This window comes from Fistularia commersonii, chromosome 7, assembly GCF_037954325.1.
Source record: "Fistularia commersonii isolate RoL2024-O1a breed Wild chromosome 7, RoL_Fcom_v1.0, whole genome shotgun sequence".
Classification (NCBI taxonomy): Eukaryota; Metazoa; Chordata; class Actinopteri; order Syngnathiformes; family Fistulariidae; genus Fistularia; species Fistularia commersonii.
The window spans coordinates 4,011,481-4,030,000 of record NC_141290.1 but is presented as its reverse complement, the minus strand read 5'-3'; the positions used below and the strand labels follow the sequence as shown (position 1 = coordinate 4,030,000).

Here is an 18,520-nt window from a genome sequence, read left to right as displayed (position 1 = left end):
CAATTATGAGGAAATGGAAGAAGTTCAAGAGGACGCTGGATCTCCCTCGGCTCCATGCAAGATCTCACCTGATCATGGGGGAGGTGAGGGATCAGCCCAGAACTACACGGCTGGACTGATGGAGGACCCGAAGAGAGCTGGGGCCGCAGTCTCAAAGAAAACCTTTAAAATCCCGCAGCCTACGAAAAGGTCGCCAGCACATGTCCAGGCCCGGCTCGAGTTTGCCCATCTGGATGATCCAGAGGAGGACTGGAAGAAGGTTGTGAGGTCTGATGAGACAAAAATTGAGCTTTTTTTGGTCTAAATTCCACTGGCTGTGTTCGGAGGACGAAGAAGGATGAGTGCAACCCAAAGAACACCATCCCAACCGTGAAGCCCGGAGGTGGAAACGTCATTCTTTGGGACGGGATGAGGTATTGAGGGGAGGATGGACGGGGCCGTGAATGGCAAGATCTTGGCCGACAACCTCCTTCCCTCGGTGAGAGCCTTGAAGATGGGTCGCACAGCCTGGGCAACTGAGGAGGGGCTCCGTAAGAAGCATCTCAAGGTCTTGGAGTAGCCCAGCCGGTCTCCAGACCTGAATCCGATGGAGCTGAAAGTCCATATTGACCTGAAGGATCTGGAGAAGATCTGGAAAAGTGGGCCAACAAACCTGGGTTACAACTACAGGAAACTTCTGATCTCTGGAATGGCCAACAAAGATTTCTTTACCAAATATTAAGTTCTGTTTTCCTGACGTATCAAATACTCATGCCATTCAATAAAATGCAAATTGATTACTTAAAAATCATACAATGTGATTTTTTTTTTTTTCTGGATTTTTGTTTCAGATTCCATCACTCACAGTAGAAGAGTACCTATGATAAAAATGACAAACCTCTACATGCTTTGCAAGTGGGAAAAGCTGGAAAATCAGCGGCATATCAAATACGAGATGTCTCTATGTACCCTATTTTCCGCACTATAAGGCGCTTTGGAATATAAGGCGCACCTTCAATGAATGGCCTGTTTTAGAACAGTTTTCATAAAAAGGCACATTGCATTATAAGGTGCATAGAATAGAAGTAGTGGCTGGGGTTGTGTTACGCATCCACTAGAAGAAGCTACGCTAAAGGGAATGCCAGTCAGTCAAACTTTATAAATAGAATACAAACCAACATTCTGACAACTCCGTTCACTCGCAAAACAAGTTAGCGCATTCACAAATACGGTACCGTACGGACCGGTAGCTCTTACCGGTATTAACGCCGCCTTCGTTGAAAACAATGTTTTTCCAACTTCACTTGTCAATCCAAATTTATTGATGTTCATGTAGCTAGCTAGCGCTGTTGCCTTTATTTGAATAGTGACTGTAGAGACGCCTCTACTTGCTGCTCTCTGATCAACAACCCACTGTTCCAGTTTGTCCTCCAGCTGTGGCCACCTCGTTACGTTTCCTCGGAAACTCTGTTTTGTCTTCTTTACCCGGCGCGGGTCATCTTGTTGCTTCCTCCATGTCCGTACCATTGATTTCGTTAATGTTGTATTCTCTCGCCGCTGCTTGATTCCCGTGTTCTATTGCGTGACCGATCGCCTTGAGTTTAAACTCTGCGTCGTAAGCGTGTCTCTTGAAAATTCCCCTTTTCCTGTTTTAACCGCTACTACTTCAGCGACGCCCCCCGACTACGGTAGCCATAATTAACCAATATTGATCCATATATAAGGCGCATCTGATTATAAGGCGCACTGTTGTTTTTTTTGTTGAAATTAAAGGCTTTTTAGGTGCGCTTTACAGCGCGGAGAATGGGGTCACTGTTTTTGGCCGCCGTCCTCGCGATATCGACCTCCTCGTCATTGCCGTCTCCCGGCTTTGTGTTTTTTTGTTTTTTTTTCTTTTTCTCCGCATCCCTCGCTCCCCCTGTGACCGTAACAGATTTAATTCAGAGGATCAATCACCGAGACGGGCTTTTACCTGAGCTGACCTCCTCCGATCGTCTCGGTCTTCAACAGTGCCCATCATATATATATGAAATTTTGAAAAAAAAAAAAAAGCCTTGGAATTTTGAAAGAACCCGCTTTGAAAAACACAACGTATTAAAGTTTTATGGTCTCGCCTCAGTGCGGGAGTTTCCCCTCCCCCGGATCAATGAAACACAGCGAGCAGGAAACAGCCAATAACATTACCCGCTTGTTTCCTGAGGCCGGCGGAGAGAAATCACTGAGTTTGACCGGCGGCGGCAGAACCGAACACACCCAGTGTTCTTTTTAACAATGCCGTTGTGTTTTTTTTCTTATCAGAGTCCGCCGCTCAATCCGTCATTTCGCATTTTTTTTTTTTTTAATTTTATTTTATTTTTTTTTGTCTCCGAATCAATTTTCACCCACAAAGAGCAGCCATTCTTCTGGGTTTTATTTTTTCCCGTTTTGTTCAGCAAACTGGCAAGATTGTTTTCCCCGGGAAATGGAGCCGCGCCACGCTCCCAGGTAACTGACGAAAAAAAAAACGTCAATCCAAAATCATGCTTTAAAAATGTCATTATTTATTTATTTTTTGAACATTTATTAGAACAGGTTCCTTAACAGAGTCATACACATTCTTACAAAACCTCAAAACAAGATATACATTATACAATAATCTATAGGTCACTTATTTCCTCAATAGCCAACGAAAAATAAAACTTAAAACTGAAAAAAAAAAAAAACACAAAAAGACATCTAACTCAGTCAAATAGAAATAATATATTCAACTCTCCAAATAAAAATGTCATTATTTAAATGTAAGCAAGAAATTCATCCACACACACACACACACAGTCAGCATCGTGAGGGGGCGGAGCCTAACCCAGCGTGGTTCACCTGTCAATCACAGGGCCGCATATAGAAACATTAACCATTCACTCACTCATTCACATGTCATAACAACATACAACTGTTCACTCATTCATTCATGTCATAAAGAGACCAACAACCATTGGCTCTCATTCGCACGCCATTGAAACAAGCAACGTTTCACTCTTTTCACCCCCTCATTTACACGCCATATAGAGAATTGCAACCATTCACTTACTCATTCACAACTCAAACGGACGTGCAACCTTTCACTCGTTCGCACATCTTACAGAAACGACCATCGGCTGTCATTTACACGTCATATGCAGATGTGCGAGTATTCGCCCACTCATTCACAAGTCAGAAGACACAAGCAACCATTCACCCTCTCATTTGCACGTCATCTAGAGAAATACAAGCATTCACCCTCTCATTCACAAGTTAGAGAGACAAACAACAATTCCCTCCCTGATGGAGAGCCCACACACACAGGAATCCAATGCTGTGAGGTGGAAGCGCTAACCCAGGGCTACCCGCGCCTTTTTGGCCTGCAAGCTAACATATATTTACTTATATGTCTTTATCTACAGCATAAACAATTCTACCTGCACGACTTGTATTGTAATGTGCTCGCGGTTCACCGGTTGTTACGTTGCATGGGCTCCCGTGTGCGGTAAAGTTTATTTTGATTGGCCGGCGGATCGCAATGGATGCCTCGGCCACCCCCTTTGCTCGCCGCCGTGCCGCCAAAATGCCAGCAGGAAATGACATTAAAAATTTGTGAGATGTCACCACAACACCCTCCTTAATATATAATTGTAAGTTAAGAAGTTGCCATTCACCTGCTCCGTCACTTTTATTATTTTATCATATTTTTTTTTTCTATTTATTCTACTTTACTGCCTTTTTATCTGTATATTTTTTTTTATTTATTTACCTATCACACTTGTTTTCATATTAAATGTTTTGTTTTTTTCTGTCTTTTAAATCTGTATTTTGTGTATCTGTCTGTATGATGTCCTTTACTGTCAAGTAAGACGCCTTTAATAAAATGTTTTTTTTTTCCTTAATAAGTAAATATAACTGACTTGCTGGATTGTTATTTTTTTTTAGTACAAGCTGTCTTGCCATACTGTTGGAATTGTCAATTATTTTCTTGTGAATGGAATGTCCAATAAGAATTTCTTTGCATCGTGCTTATTCTTACAGTGTTTAAGACAGTAAAAATCTACAATATCAGCACCAAATTATTATCATTAAATAGCTAAAGTTAGCGACAACACCTTCATATTGAAAGGGAATGATCAAAATCACTGAGAAATTCCTTAAAACGCAATGAAAAAACGAAGAGGAAATGATAAATAAATAGCTAAAATGAAAACATACGGCTTGTAATAGTCGACGATCGTCAATCAATCCGCGCGATGGTATCGCGGATTTAATGGTCTCAGGTTTGCGTTGGTGATCTTTCTCCTATAAAACGATTCAAAATCTTCATTTTATATCACTGGCAGACACCAAGTTTTGCCCAAACGGGCGTTCTAAACTTCTAAAAGTGTAAAAATCTCATTTGGATGTGTGTCTATGCATCCATATATAAATATACATATTTTTAGCCACCACTTTTCCGACCCCATCGGGAGCTGTAACTTTCAACTAAATAAAGTGTAGAAATATGGAAGGTGGGCGGACTCGCTGCCTCCGTTCAAACAAGCAGGCAAAAGTCTGCGCGGCAGCCATCTGCTCACCGCCGCGTACTTCTAATCGACCGCGCTCTCGCTCCCGCTGCTCGCCGTCTTTGTCGGCGAGGCAGCTGGTGCTCCGGGAGGCTCAGGCGGGATTTATCTTTCGGGGGTTGTCCGGAATTTCCCAGCCGGTTCTTATTTGTTCGTGCTGATTTCTCTGCAAAATTCGGGGTAATGGCTCGCTAATTCTTCGGGCGGATTTTGGGACGATACTTCCTGACGGTTCGTTTTGCGGTTTTTCAGCAGCTCCATTTGTGAATGATTTGTTCATTCGTTCACGCCGGGATTGCCGGGGCGTTTTTAGGCGGTCGTCGGGCGAGAGGCGGGGATAATACCGTGGGACGGGCGTCGGTCGAACCCAGAGCCACATATAGAAACAAGACGTTCGCTTGGCGAGTGAAGAGATACAACCATTCACTTGTTCATTCATACCACAGGAGACATGCACCCCTTTGTTCGCACGTCATTTAGAGACACAACCATTCATTCATTCATATGTCATTAGGAGACAAACAACAATTCACTCGCTCATTCGTAGAACATGACATTTACAGCCATTTAGTGATTCATTCGCACGTCATATAGACGCAACCATTCACTTGTTCATTCACGTCATTAGGAGACACATTCAGTTATACGTTATATAGAGACAAAAAACCATTCACTCACTCATTCATATATCAGATTAAGACATTTTAACATTATATGTCATATAGTAGGGAAATAGGACCGTTCAGGTCAGCTAGATGTACAGCCATTCACTTGTTCATTCATACCACATGAGACATGCACCCCTTTGTTGGCACGTCATTTAGAGACACAACCATTCGTTCATTCATTCATTCATTCATTTATATGTCATTAGGAGACAAACGACAATTCACTCGCTCATTCGTAGAACGTGACATTTACAGCCATTTAGTGATTCATTCGCACGTCATATAGACGCAACCATTCACTCGTTCATTCACATGTCATTATGAGACACATTCAGTTATACGTGATAAAAAGATGTAAAACCATTCACTCACTCATTCATTTATCAGATTGAGACATATGAGCGTTATATGTCATATAGTAGGGAAATAGGACCATTTAGATCAGCTAGATATACAGCCATTCACTCATTCATTCATACTTCAGACAAATACAACCATTCATTCATTTGTTATTCAGGGAGATACAAATGTCCATTCACTCATTCATATATCAGGAAAATAGGGTCATTCACTCAGTCACATGCCGGGAGACCATTCACTCTCTCATTCACAGGTTTTACAGACTTACGACCATTTACTCCTTCATTCATATGTCATAATGGGACATGTGAGCATTCACCCACTCATTCAGAGGTCACATAGAGACACACAACCATTCACTCACTCATTCATATGTCATATAGAGACATACAGCTGTTGCTTCACTCATTCAAATGCCATTCAAATGCTAGCACGCTAGCGCAGCGGTTAGCGCTCGTGCTTCGATTCCCGGGCCTGACGGGGCCTTTTTTTCCTCCAGGTACTCCGGTTTCCCCTACCACTAAAAACATGTACAATAGGTCAGGATGAATGACTGTGTGTTTGTGAGCGCAACTGTGGGACAACGGATGTAAATTAGCCCATGGCTACAATCCGGAGTGGTGTGTGTACATGCATGTCTCATGTGTGTTCATTAACATGCGCTGTCCCAACCAAATGAATAAATATGGTGAAACAAGCGTTCACTCATTCATTCACAGGTCATCAGAGGAGACATACGACCTTTATTAATATTTTTAAGGAAATTTCTTGCAGTCCATTTCATCACATCTTGAGCAGAATCCTTTTATTAAAAGGATTAAAATTAAAAATTAGGATTTCGTTATCGTCCCAAAGTTTTATTGTCGTTGCCGGTTAGAATTTGGGCAAAATCTGGCACTATTTTTAGGTTCCCGCGAATTTAGCATCTCGTATTTTGCGCAGAAGATCAAGCGCGGCGGCACGAACAGGCGCCGGGTTTGACAAATTGGTCGCCGCAGGACGTTTGGAGCAGAGAGAAAACACCAGACAGCCATCTTGCATTAATATTCACACAGTTGATGCAAGAGAGGACGGAGCGCTGCAACAATAAATAGAAAATAAATACTTCAAACTACGTCGTTGAAACAATAAATCATGCGCAGGAGTTTATAAACAAATGGGCTTAAATTGGGTTTGCAGATGAATACGAAAAAATTAAAACTATAAATAATGTGTTGATATTAGTTCGTGCTCGATGAGCATGCAGAGCTTATTTTATTGAGTTTATTTTGGGGGGGGGCATTTAACTCCTTTTATGTACATTTTGTATTTACATTATTAGATAAAGATACAATATATGATAATTTACATTATTTATATCGGATGCTGCGTAGTGAGGAAACAAATAGACTTGTTTTGAATTGGAGGCGGTGGTTGTCGACCCTCCATCCAGAAAAGCACGACGGCTGGGTAGACGGTGTGTGTGTGTATGTGTGTGTGTGTGTGTGTGTGTGTGTGTGTGTGTGAGATTTCTGGTTTAGCTAAGTTTGTTTCCTTCTTTCTCTCTCACTCAGGCTTTCGCTTCTCCCGGTGATGAAAGATCCACGCCAGTCTTCTGAGCGCCCGCAGGAAACACTCCCACCCGACTGGCGCTGAGGTGAGGAGCTCAGATCACGTTTTTTTTTTTTTTTGTCAAGCTGCTTGCGTTCGTGTCGGCCAAACTGAGGGAAGAACGTCGGGACCAACGCGAGGAAAATGGTGAAGGTCGTGACATTCGACTTTCAAAAGCTCCTCTCATTTGCAGAGGCAGGGGAAGGCAGGTGTTGGGTGCAAAATTCAGATATGGGAAAGAGATGTTTCAGGAGCTTGACGGAGGGAGGTTTGATTGTGATACAATTTCCTGTTTGCCAGCTTCATTTTTACATTTTTATTAAATATTTATTTATTTTTATTTTTTATTCCTTGGTCATTTTAAGGCAGATTCTTGCAGATTTTTTTTTTTTTTTTTTTTTTTTTTTGCTGATATATATCAGCAAAAAAAACAAAATGCATCCTCAGGGCGGTACAGCCAGTGTCTCCCTGAATCGGTTCCAAGCCCGGATGAATGCAGACGGTTGCATCAGGAAGGGCATCCGGTGTAAAACTTTTGCCAAATCCAAACCTACAAATCAAATCGAACAATCTCATACCCGATCGGTTGAGGCCGAGGTTAACAAAGACCACCGTTGGTACCGATGACCTACAGGGTACCAGTGGAAACTGGCCTACTGTAGGTCAAAGAAGGAGAGGAGGAAGGTGTGTTTGGAAGCAGAGATAGAAGAGGAAAGGCAAGAGTCTGGGACTGAGAGTAGGGACTTTTGAATATCGGGACTATGACAGGAAAAGGTAGAGAGTTAGTCGACATGATGCAGAGAAGGAAGGTGGATATACTGTGTGTCCAGGAGACCAGGTGGAAAGGTAGTAAGGCTAGAAGCTTAGGAGCAGGCTTTAAGTTGCACTATCATGGCACTGACAAGATGGGAAGTGGAGTAGGAGTTATCTTGAAGGAGGAGTTTGTCAGGAATGTTTTGGAGACAGAAAGAATTTCCAGAAACTGGAAGTTGAGGGTGTGATGATCAATGTTATTAGTGGCTATGGCCCGCAGGTGGGGTGTGGGTTAGAGGAGAAGGAGAAGTTCTGGAATGAGCTAGATGAAGTGATGCAGAATATCCCCAGAGATGAGAGAGTGGTAATTGGTGCAGACGTCAATGGGCATGTTGGTGCAGGCAATAGAGGGGATGAAGAAGTGATGGGCAGATTTGGTATCCAGGATAAGAACTTAGAGGGACAGATGGTGACAGACTTGTATATTTGGCTGGACAGTAAGGAGGGTGAGAATGATCTATACAGGTTGGCGAAACAGAGAGATAATGATGGAAAGGATGTACAACAGGTCCGGGTGATTAAGGATAGAGGGGAATGTATTGACAGATGCTAGAAGAGTGATGGGAAGATGGAAAGAGTACTTTGAAGAGCTGATGAATGGGGAAAATGAAAGAGAGGCAAGGGTGGAAGAGGTGACTATGTTAGACCACAAAGTAGCATAAATTAGTGAAAATGAAGTGAGGAAGAGGATGAAGAGTGGAAAAGCAGTTGGTCCTAATGATATACCTGTGGAGGTGTGGAAGTGTCTAGGAGAGGAAGAGATGGAGTTTCTGACTAGATTATTCAACAGGATCTTAGAGAGTGAAAAGATGCCTGAGGAATGGAAACGAAGTGTGATGGTGCCTATCTTTAAGAATAAGGGGGATGTGCAGAATTGCAGCAACTATAGAGGGATGAAGTTAATGAGCCATACAATGAAGTTATGGGAAAGAGCAGTGGAAACTAGACTGAGAGCAGAAGTCATTTTTGAACAGCAGTATGGTTTCATGCCTAGAAAGAGTACTACAGATGCAGTATTTGCATTGAAAATGCTAAAAGAGAAGTACATAGAGGTTAAAAGGGAGCTGCATTGCACCGTTGTAGACCTAGAAAAAGCATACGACAGGGTGCCAAGAGAGGAGCTCTGGTATTGTATGAGGAAGTCTGGAGTGATAGAGATGTCTGTTAGACTGGTGCAGGACATGTATGCTAGCTGTGAGACACTGGTACGGTGTGCTGTAGGGGTAACAGAGAAGTTCAAGGTGGAGGTGGGACTCCATCAGGGATCAGCTCTGAGCCCCTTCTTGTTCCCAATGGTGATGGACAGGCTGACAGATGAGGTTAGACAGGAATCCCCATGGACCATGATGTTTGCGGATGACGTTGTGATCTGTAGTGAGAGCAGAAAATAGGTAGAGGAAAATCTAGAGAGGTGGAGGTATGCTCTGGAAAGGAGAGGAATGAAAGTTAGTTGCAGCAAGACAGAATATATGTGTGTGAATGAGGGGAACTCGGATGGAGCGGTGAGGCCACAGGGAGTGGAGATCAAGAAGCTGGAGGATTTCAGGTACTTGGGGTCAACAGTCCAGAGCAGCGGCGAGTATGGAAAAGAGGTGAAGAGACGGGTCCAAGCAGGTTGGAGTGGGTGGAGAAAAGTGTCAGGGGTACTATGTGATAGAAGACTATCAGCCAGAATAAAAGGAAAGGTGTACAAGACAGTGGTGAGACCAGCGATGATGTTTGGACTAGAAACTGTTCCAATGACCAAAAGACAGCAGGCAGAACTAGAGGTCGCAGAGATGAAGATGTTGAGGTTCTCTTTGGGAGTGACCAGGATGGATAGGATCAGGAATGAGTCTATCAGAGGGACGGCACATGTTCGATGTTTTGGAGAGAAGGTCAGAGAAGCCAGACTGAGATGGTTGGGTCATGGACAGAGAAGAGATAGAGAATATATTGGTAGACGGATGCTGGAATTGGAGCTGCCAGGCAAGAGGTCTCGAGGAAGACGTTCATTTAGTGAGATGTAGTGAGAGAAGATATGAAGGTAGTTGGTGTGAGAGGAGGATACAGAGAATCGGGTTTGATGGAGAAGGTTGATTTATTTATTTTTTTGGGTGATTTTTAGCCAGTTTAATGCTGATTTATAGGTAATTTCTTAGTCCATTTTTTTGAAATTTCTTATCACTAAACACTTGGCTTGTGATTTTTCTTTTATGAAGTTACTTTTTTGCAGATGTTTACGAGTTATTTAGCAATTCACCAGCTTCATAAAGATTTTTAGACAAATGCTCGGTAATTTTTATTGCTTTATTGCTTTTACTGCAGTTTATAGCTTTTAGTTCGTTTATGTTGCTTTGTGTTCATTCACATTTTTTCTCCAGTTCCACTAACTCTCACTCTTTCTCTTCCTTGCTCTGTATATCTGCAAAAATGTCAAATCTGCTAATTTTCTTTATTTTTTTGCGGATTTTTGCTGGTTTGCGTGCTTTGTTTTTACTAAGTAACTTCCCCTTTATTTGTTTGTTTGTATTTTTTGATATCTATATATTAACAAAGTAACAAACATTAAATACGCTTCAAATCAGCAAAAAAAAAAAAAAAAACACACACACACATATATATACATACATACATACACATATATAGTTTATTTATTGTTTATTTATTGTTGATTTGTAGCCAATTGGATGCTGATTTTATTGGCCGTTTCTCTGTCAATTTTCTTTCAATTTCTTATCAACACTTGGTTCGTGTGCTTCTTTCTTCCTCACTTTTTTATTTCTAGTCTTGCTCCTTTTTTTGCAAGGGTTTTGGGTATTTATTTATTCACAATTACTGATAATTAGTCAGTTTCGTAATGATTTTTAGGCGAATGCTTGGGTCATCTTTTTTTGGCAGTGTCTTGCTTATTAGTTAATATTGCTTTGTGTTGACTCACACATTTTGCAAGATGTCCTTTTTCTCTCTCTATATATATCAGAAATAACAAATATATCGGGATCAGATCGGTAAAATAATATCCATCCATATATTAAGTTAGTCATTTACTTATTACCAATCTGATGCTGATTTTTAGGATATCTTGCGGCTTATTGCCAATTTGGCCAATTTGTTGTCCAACACTTGATTTTTACTCACTTTTCTATTACTAGTTAAGTTACTTTTTTTTTTTTTTCCAAATGTTTGGGTATTACCTTTTGGCCTGTTTTAATAATTAGCCAGCTTCATAGTCATTTTTCTGCAAATGCCTGGTCATTTTCTGCTCATTAGTTGGTTCATGTTGTGCCCACTCACCTTTTCTGTTGTTCGAGTAACTTTCCTTTTTTTTGAGCTTTTTAGAAAAGTATGTGTGACTTTTGGTTCAGAAATGAACGACTGCCTTTGCCAGTTATTATCCTAAGAAATAAACGTGGCAGGGAACTATTGAAAAAATCCAATAACATCTTTACAGGAAGAAAAAGTCAATATATTGAGATATTGCCAAGCGCTGTTGCAGCAGAAGGACCATTTTATATCCGAGTCATTTTTAGAGATACACTGGAGTTTAAAATATTAAAATATTCATGACCAGACCATTTTTGTTAGGAATTCTTGTCAAAATCTTCGTGTTGTGGCAACTGGACTTGAATTTCTGTGCTTGAGGACATTTCGCCCCTTCATCCCGGAGGCCTCTTCAGCTCTAATTGCCCAACACAGGAGAGCCACCACTTCAGGCCGAACCTCCACCTGAAGGACAAGAGCCATTCTTTTGAAGACAAGCGATGTCTGTACGCCGGCCAGAGGAGACAGATGGTTCGAGAGACGAGTCAAAGGAGCCGTCTTTGTCAAAAGAAGAAAAAACACAACCTTTCACAAACGTCGTACCGGGATCAATACCGAGACGGATTTGCAAGCATGAACATCTGCACCCTCCGAACAACCAGGAAAGATCCGTCACCAGATGAGCCCGAGTTCAAGTGATCCAACAGGTTTCGCTCCTTTTTACCTTTTCACCTTCCAATCCAGATAATCCCCCAAAATCGCTCCTTGGTCGCCAGCTAACAACATCTCCGTTAGCATAAAAACCCCCCTCGGACCCGGTTTCTGCCGATCGATTCTTCCATTTACGTAACATCTTTTTGTCGAAATGTTCTTTTCACTCTTGGCTTGAAGCAGGTCACCCCTCATCCCGGAGGTTTCTTCAGTTCCAATGGCCTTTTCCAGGAAAAACACCCCAAAAGTTGTACCTTTGTCCCCACCTAGCGACACCGCCATTAGCATAGCATTCCCCTTCGACCTAGTTTCTGCCGATCTACTCTCCCGTCTGCGCAACAAGACATCGTAATGAAATCCTGTCGTGGCAACTGGATTTGAATTTCACCTCTCGAAGACGTTTCACCCCCTCAGCCAAGAGGCTTCTTCAGAGTCGACAACATTTTAGCACGACCTGGATGACTGAGAAACCTCCGCGGACATTTTTGTAATGGCTTTGTGTTTTTTTTTTTTGTTTTTTTTTCTTACTCCTTTTCTGAAGACTCTCATACTTCCAGTGGTTTGTAAAAAAATGGAAACGTCACTTTTCTGGACTTTTCTTCAGGGATTTTTCCAGACAACCAGTCAGAGAGTGTATGTAAAGCCTCTCATACAAATCTCCAAACTTTCAGCTGAATTGATTTCTTCACACGAATCCCCCGAGGCGTCGAAGAAAAGACATTTTAGTAGAATTCCGCCGTCGTATTTGCAGTATTTTTGGTCGTACCTCGCATATTTGACATTCTACCGCAGTGGTTTTTTTTTTCCCTTTCTTTTCTTAAACCAAACTACAGAGGGCCAAACCCTCCCCTCCCCCCCCCCCCCTTTTCCCGACCGCATCTTTCTGCCTGTCGATCAATTCCGACTTGAGCTTTTAAAATTGCGACAAAAAAGCACGGATTCAGCACTCGCCGGCTCAGCGAGGCAGAAATCAGAGCGGGAGATGAAACTGGGCGAGGCGTTCTGAGGAGTTAACTCCTTGCCGCACCTCTGAAAAACACGCAGTAAGAACACCATTGTCTCCGTGTTCTCGCGGTGGAGAGAAAAAAAAAAAAGCAGTTGTTTCCCAAATGAATCAGGAAGCTGCAGCAACATCGCCGGCGGCCGTTTGTGAATCCGAACGGTTGAGCTGAGCCGCCCCCCCTGGGGTCTGAGGCCTCCGACCCCCCCGACCTCAAGCTTCATGTTTCCTTTCAGGGTCGGTTTGTCCGCCGGATCAGAGAAGCGGCGGCAGCTTTTCATCCGCCCTCCGCCGGAGCGCTGTTTAACTTCCCACCGAGATCAATAGTTCATGCATGTCGTTATTTCGACGTTTCCGCGCTCCCCCCCCCCCCGCCTGCCCGGCTGTTGCGATCTGCCTCCGACGAGCATCACCTTAATAAGCACTTGGATCCGCGGTGGGACGTTAAAAGCCGCCCGTCTCACTGCCTTTTCTTCACCGAGGAACGTCTCCTTTGATTATCCAGACAGAACCACTCACTTCAGGATGAGAAACCACAAGATTTTCTTGTATTAGCAAGACGATTCTTTTCAGAATCGGGAACGAAAAGGACCAAAAACAAAGGAAAAAAAACACGAAAAACAGCTATTACGAACATTACTCGATCTTTGAATTCTGGATCGCCTCCAGGGTTTTACCTCCCCTTCCCTTGAAGCCCGATTGATTCATCTATTGATCATGTTGCGACCAGCCCCGGTTATCGGCGCGCTATTGCCGGAACTTACAATTCCTTATTTCATATAACACCCAAATAGTTTGCGATGCTGTCATTGCTTAAAGACGTTGAGCTAGTCATCTAAATTGTGGCCAAAACCAAAGCAGAAGGTAAATCTGTCAGTTTTTAAGCCCAACATTGGATCCCAAGGTCTGGTGCAGGACATGTACGTCAGCTGTGAGAGAGGTGTGCTGAAGATGTGACAGAAGTTCAAAGTGGAGATGGGACTACATCAGGGATCTGCTCTGAGCACCTTCTTGTTTGCACTGGTCATTGACAGGCTGACACATGAGATTTGACAGAAATCTCCACGAACCACGTCTCCATGTCTCTTATTTGTGGGCCATGCCATTGACGGGGGGGGGGACCCGTCCGGGTTAAGCACCTGCCTCTCGCTCCGTCGTCATCTGGGATTAGCTTTCAAACCTCTCCATGACCCTGAAAGCAGGATTACCGTAATTTCCGGACGATAAGCCACGACTTTTTTCACGTAAACAACGATGCGGCTAATATTTGGACTTTTTGGGGGGGGGGGCTAACAAGCTTCACACCGCTAAAACATTTATCCTCGTCACATGAGACCGATGAAATGACTGGGAAATTCTGAGTCCGTTCAACTCTGACACCGAAGAAGACGACTTTGACGGTTTTAGTGCGCAGGAGGAAGACCAAGATAGCGATCGGCTAGCCGGTGTGGCTTATATCGAGGTGCGCCCAATAGTCCGGAAATTACGGTAGATTAAATGAATGTTCTAAATTTCCTGTACAATGTTAGCATCATCCATTGGTACTGTTTGAGGGTGTCTGGAGTGGCAAGTATGTTAGATTGGGGCAGGACATGTATGCCAGCTGACAGAGAGGAGTGAGGTGTTGCTGTAGGTGGGCCAGAGAAGTTCAAGGCAGAGGCGGCACGACTAGGGATCGGCTCTGAGCCCCCTTCTTGTTTGAAGTGCTGATTGAGAGGCTGACGGATGAGATTAGAAAGGAATCTCCATGGACCATGATGTTTCCAGATGACATTGTGATCCGCAATGAGAGGAGGAAGTAGGGTGAGGAGACGGAGGTATGCTCTGGAAAGAAGGTTAGCTTTTGCAAGACAGAATACATGTGTGCAAATGAGAAGGACCCAAGTGGAACAACGAGGCTCCAGGGAATGGAGATAAAGAAGGTGGAGGATTTCAAGTACTCAGGTTCAACAGTCTAGAGCAGGGGTGTCAAACTCATTTCACATCGCGGGCAACATACGGCCTAGGTAGATGTCAAGTGGGCCGGACCATTAAAATTATAGCGTACTCGGCTATAAATAACCAAAATATCACGCCTTGCCTTTGTTTCGGTGTAAAGAAGTACAAGAACATCTTGAAATTTAATGAACAATCCTTTTACAAAGCATTTCATGAAACACCTCATTCACATGCGATTAACTTTTATCATTCACATGTATGCAACGACACAGCCGAAAATGTCCTCTGCTATTGGGGTGTCCATCATAGGCACCTCATAGGTCATAGGTCCAGAAACTCTTCAGTAACAGTCAACATCTCATCAACTCCACCAATAAATATGGCCAGTTGAGCCACGTCTGGGATGTCAGCGCTCTCATCAGTCGCAACGGAAAATGCAACAAATGACTCGACTCTCTGTTTCAATAGTTCTGAAATCCTCCCCGCTAAGCAAAAGCTTTTCGCTTCTCGGGACATACGAGTTCAGCCGCCTTCATCATGCATCTTTTAACAAAGTCACTGTCGGAATACGGCGTTGATGCTTATGCTATTTCGCTAGCAATTAGGTAGCCGGCTTCTAGCGCTGCTTCACCGACTGTTCGGCTACGGGTGAAAGTGGACCGTTGTTTCCTCAGACCCGCCAGCAATTCGTTGATCTTATCTCTTCTCAGTTGTCCTTGCAAGCTGTCATATTTTTTTCTACGCTCTTTCTGTTTTGGTAATGACACTTTGGCTAATGAGGGTGTAGCGGGCTGGTAGAGAACAGGGTAGAAACAACGTCGTAACAAACAAGCAGCTGATTGGTCCGTCTCAGTGATGCGGCTTGACTTCTACTCTGACCAAAACAGTGCGGATAATAGCAGATAATTCTTGAATTGCATTTCATTAAAAAAAATAAATCCATGTCTTTTATGCATTTTTTCACTTTCAAATCTTCACCCTCTTAAAATGATCGCCTCAGTCATTTTTTAAGATTTTACAGGAAACACAAAAAACTGAACAATTTGACACACTCTTGACATAGGCAATTTCTACTAAAGGGGTAAAATGGCACAATCTGTTTAACTGAGGATGAAGGGAATTTTGCCAGAGGTGGTCAGCATTCTGAGGTGATGATTTAGGCAAAAAAAAAAAAAAAAATTGTAAAAAAAGTGACTTAGGTGATTATTTTAAGAGGGTGACGAAATTATCCTGCGGCCCTGATCGAACCTCCTCCGTATGTTTGACACCCCAAAGAGCCATTTGGACCCGGTTTCCTCCGAAAAGAAAACACTGGGAGCCGCAATTACTTTCTGACGTCTAAAATAAAGGTACCACTGTTTATATTGCTTTTTATTACCTTTACACTTTGTATAAACAAGTGTGTAGTGTGTTGGTTGTGTGTATTCCAAAAATATTTGGAATATTTTCCAAATATTTATTTTTTATTGTTTACTGACGCAGTGATTTTTTTCCCGATTACTTTTAAAAATTCAGGTCAAGGCTCTGAATTACATAAATAAAATTCAATATTCTCTGTAATACATTGTGAATTTAAGAAGCTACACACTTGTTTATACAAAGTGTAAAGGTAATAAAAAGCAATATATACAGTGGTACCTTTATTTTAGACGTCAAAAAGTAATTGCGGCTCCCAGTGTTTTCTTTTCCGAGGAAACCGGGTCCAAATGGCTCTTTGGGTGTTTCGGGCTGCCGACCCCTGGACTAGGCGGACTAGATAAAGTGCAAACAGAAGATTTATGGACGCAGTGAAGAGCACATGAAGTTAGCGTTAGAGGATACAGAGAAAAGGGTTAGCGGGAGGAGGGTGAGTCGCTTTGACCCCTGAAAGTAGCAGCCAAAGGAAAAGATGACGATTGGAGTTTCAGGTCTTATTCAGTCCCAACTAAGACCCCTTTGACGGCTCCATTAGCCACATTAGCTGCTTTTCACACTTTTTACACTTTTTCCGAGAACCGTCCGTTTCTCAGTGCACAGACGCCGCAGATCCTGACGCCAGTTCAGTTCCCGCTCGTACCGTCTTTTTTTTTTTTTTTTTTTTTGTTTGGTTTCGATGGATGTGGTGCCTAAGACGCGACGTCGAAAGAATTCGACGTTACAGATTCATCTCCGCTAGCTAGCATCACCTACCTTTTATCCAAATTTCCCCCCGCGGTCATCGGTGTCAGCCGCAGCTACGATGTCGGCCCGGCTTCGGATTTTTTCCCCCCGCATCCACCGATAAACACTTCCATGCATCCGCTGGCAAATTTGATTTTTTTTTTTTTTTTAATGCTTTTATTCATTTTCCGAGGCGTTTGATGTGCCTCTTTCTAACTTGGGCGAGCTCTACTTTTGCCCCGTCAGTCCCACCAGGCTTAATTATCCCTCAGACTCATAACAAATTGCCGAGGGGAGGAGCGGGGAGTCGAGAGGCGCCGGATTCACGAGCGTTCTCTAATATCACCTGCTCCGAAGTGTCAGACCGAGCGCCGTTTTTTTCTCGTTGTTTTTCAATGAAGGAGTCCGTCCTTGCATTTTGCACAGTTTAGATCGTGAGATTCAGACGCGCCGGCGGGAGGGAAAGAAGGCAGAGAAAGTAAATTAAAAGAAACACGAGCGTCTCTTCTGGTTTGATCTTCGGGGTTCAGACGCAACTTACAGAAACGTAATATGAGCTTTTCCACATTTCTTCAAAGATCATTAGTTTCAGCATGGCTGCTTACAATGCAAGCGCACGGCTTGAATGGGGCACATAATATTTAAATACAAATATTATAGTTATTTCTTTATATATATGTATATGTATCGCGTGTGTGTATATATACACATATATTTAAATTAAATATCAAATAAAATAGACTAATCGCATTTCTTTGTTGATGAATTTCTAATATAATGCTGATTTTTAGTTCATTTATTGGTCTGTTTTTGGCAATTTCTTATCAAACACTTTGATTGTGTTGCTTTGTTTTTAGTCGGTTTTTTTTTCTTTGGGTAGTTTTGTTATTCTGATCAGATGTTTTGGGAAGCAATTATTTCGCCTGTTTTAATAATTGGCCGGTTTCATGATGTTTTTTAGACAAATTATTGGACAAATAAGAAACATTTTAGGTGTAATTTTGTTTCTTATTTAAATAAACAGTGTTCAGACTCAAAGATAAAATATAAAATAAAACACACCGACCAATTCACCTTTGCCAATGTCTATCATTTTTTTGCTGATATATAGCCAATTGCTGATCTATGGTAATTTCTTGGTCAATTTTTAGGCAATCTCTTGTTAAACCCTTTTTTCCTCCTCATATTTATATATATATAGATTTTATAACTGTTTAATTTTTTTGTGTTTGTATATGTGTGTGTATGTATGTATGTACACACACACACACACCCATATAAATATATGTATGCACGTATCTATGCATACAATGTATACACACACACCTATATAAATATATGTATATATGTATACAATGTATACACACACACACATATACATAAATGCAAAAAATAATTCTATTTCTTAATTAGGTGTCATTTTTTGTTTCACAGAAATTCCCTAAAACACAGTAATTATGATAATAGCCGTAATTACTACGGCATCCCAACTGTAAGCCAAAATGTGTTTTTCT

General features: G+C 42.2%; 1 protein-coding gene across 2 annotated transcripts in view; it reads left to right on the top strand.

Moving 5' to 3' along the window:
- Positions 1 to 18,520, top strand: part of LOC147232402 (alpha-1,3-mannosyl-glycoprotein 4-beta-N-acetylglucosaminyltransferase C-like) — an 82,469-nt gene that overhangs the window by 2,740 nt on the left and 61,209 nt on the right. For both annotated transcript variants that reach the window (XM_086149230.1, XM_086149229.1), the window contains exon 2: positions 7,126 to 7,208. The gene's annotated coding sequence lies outside the window, so the exon portion shown is untranslated. The remainder of the gene's footprint in view (positions 1 to 7,125; positions 7,209 to 18,520) is intronic.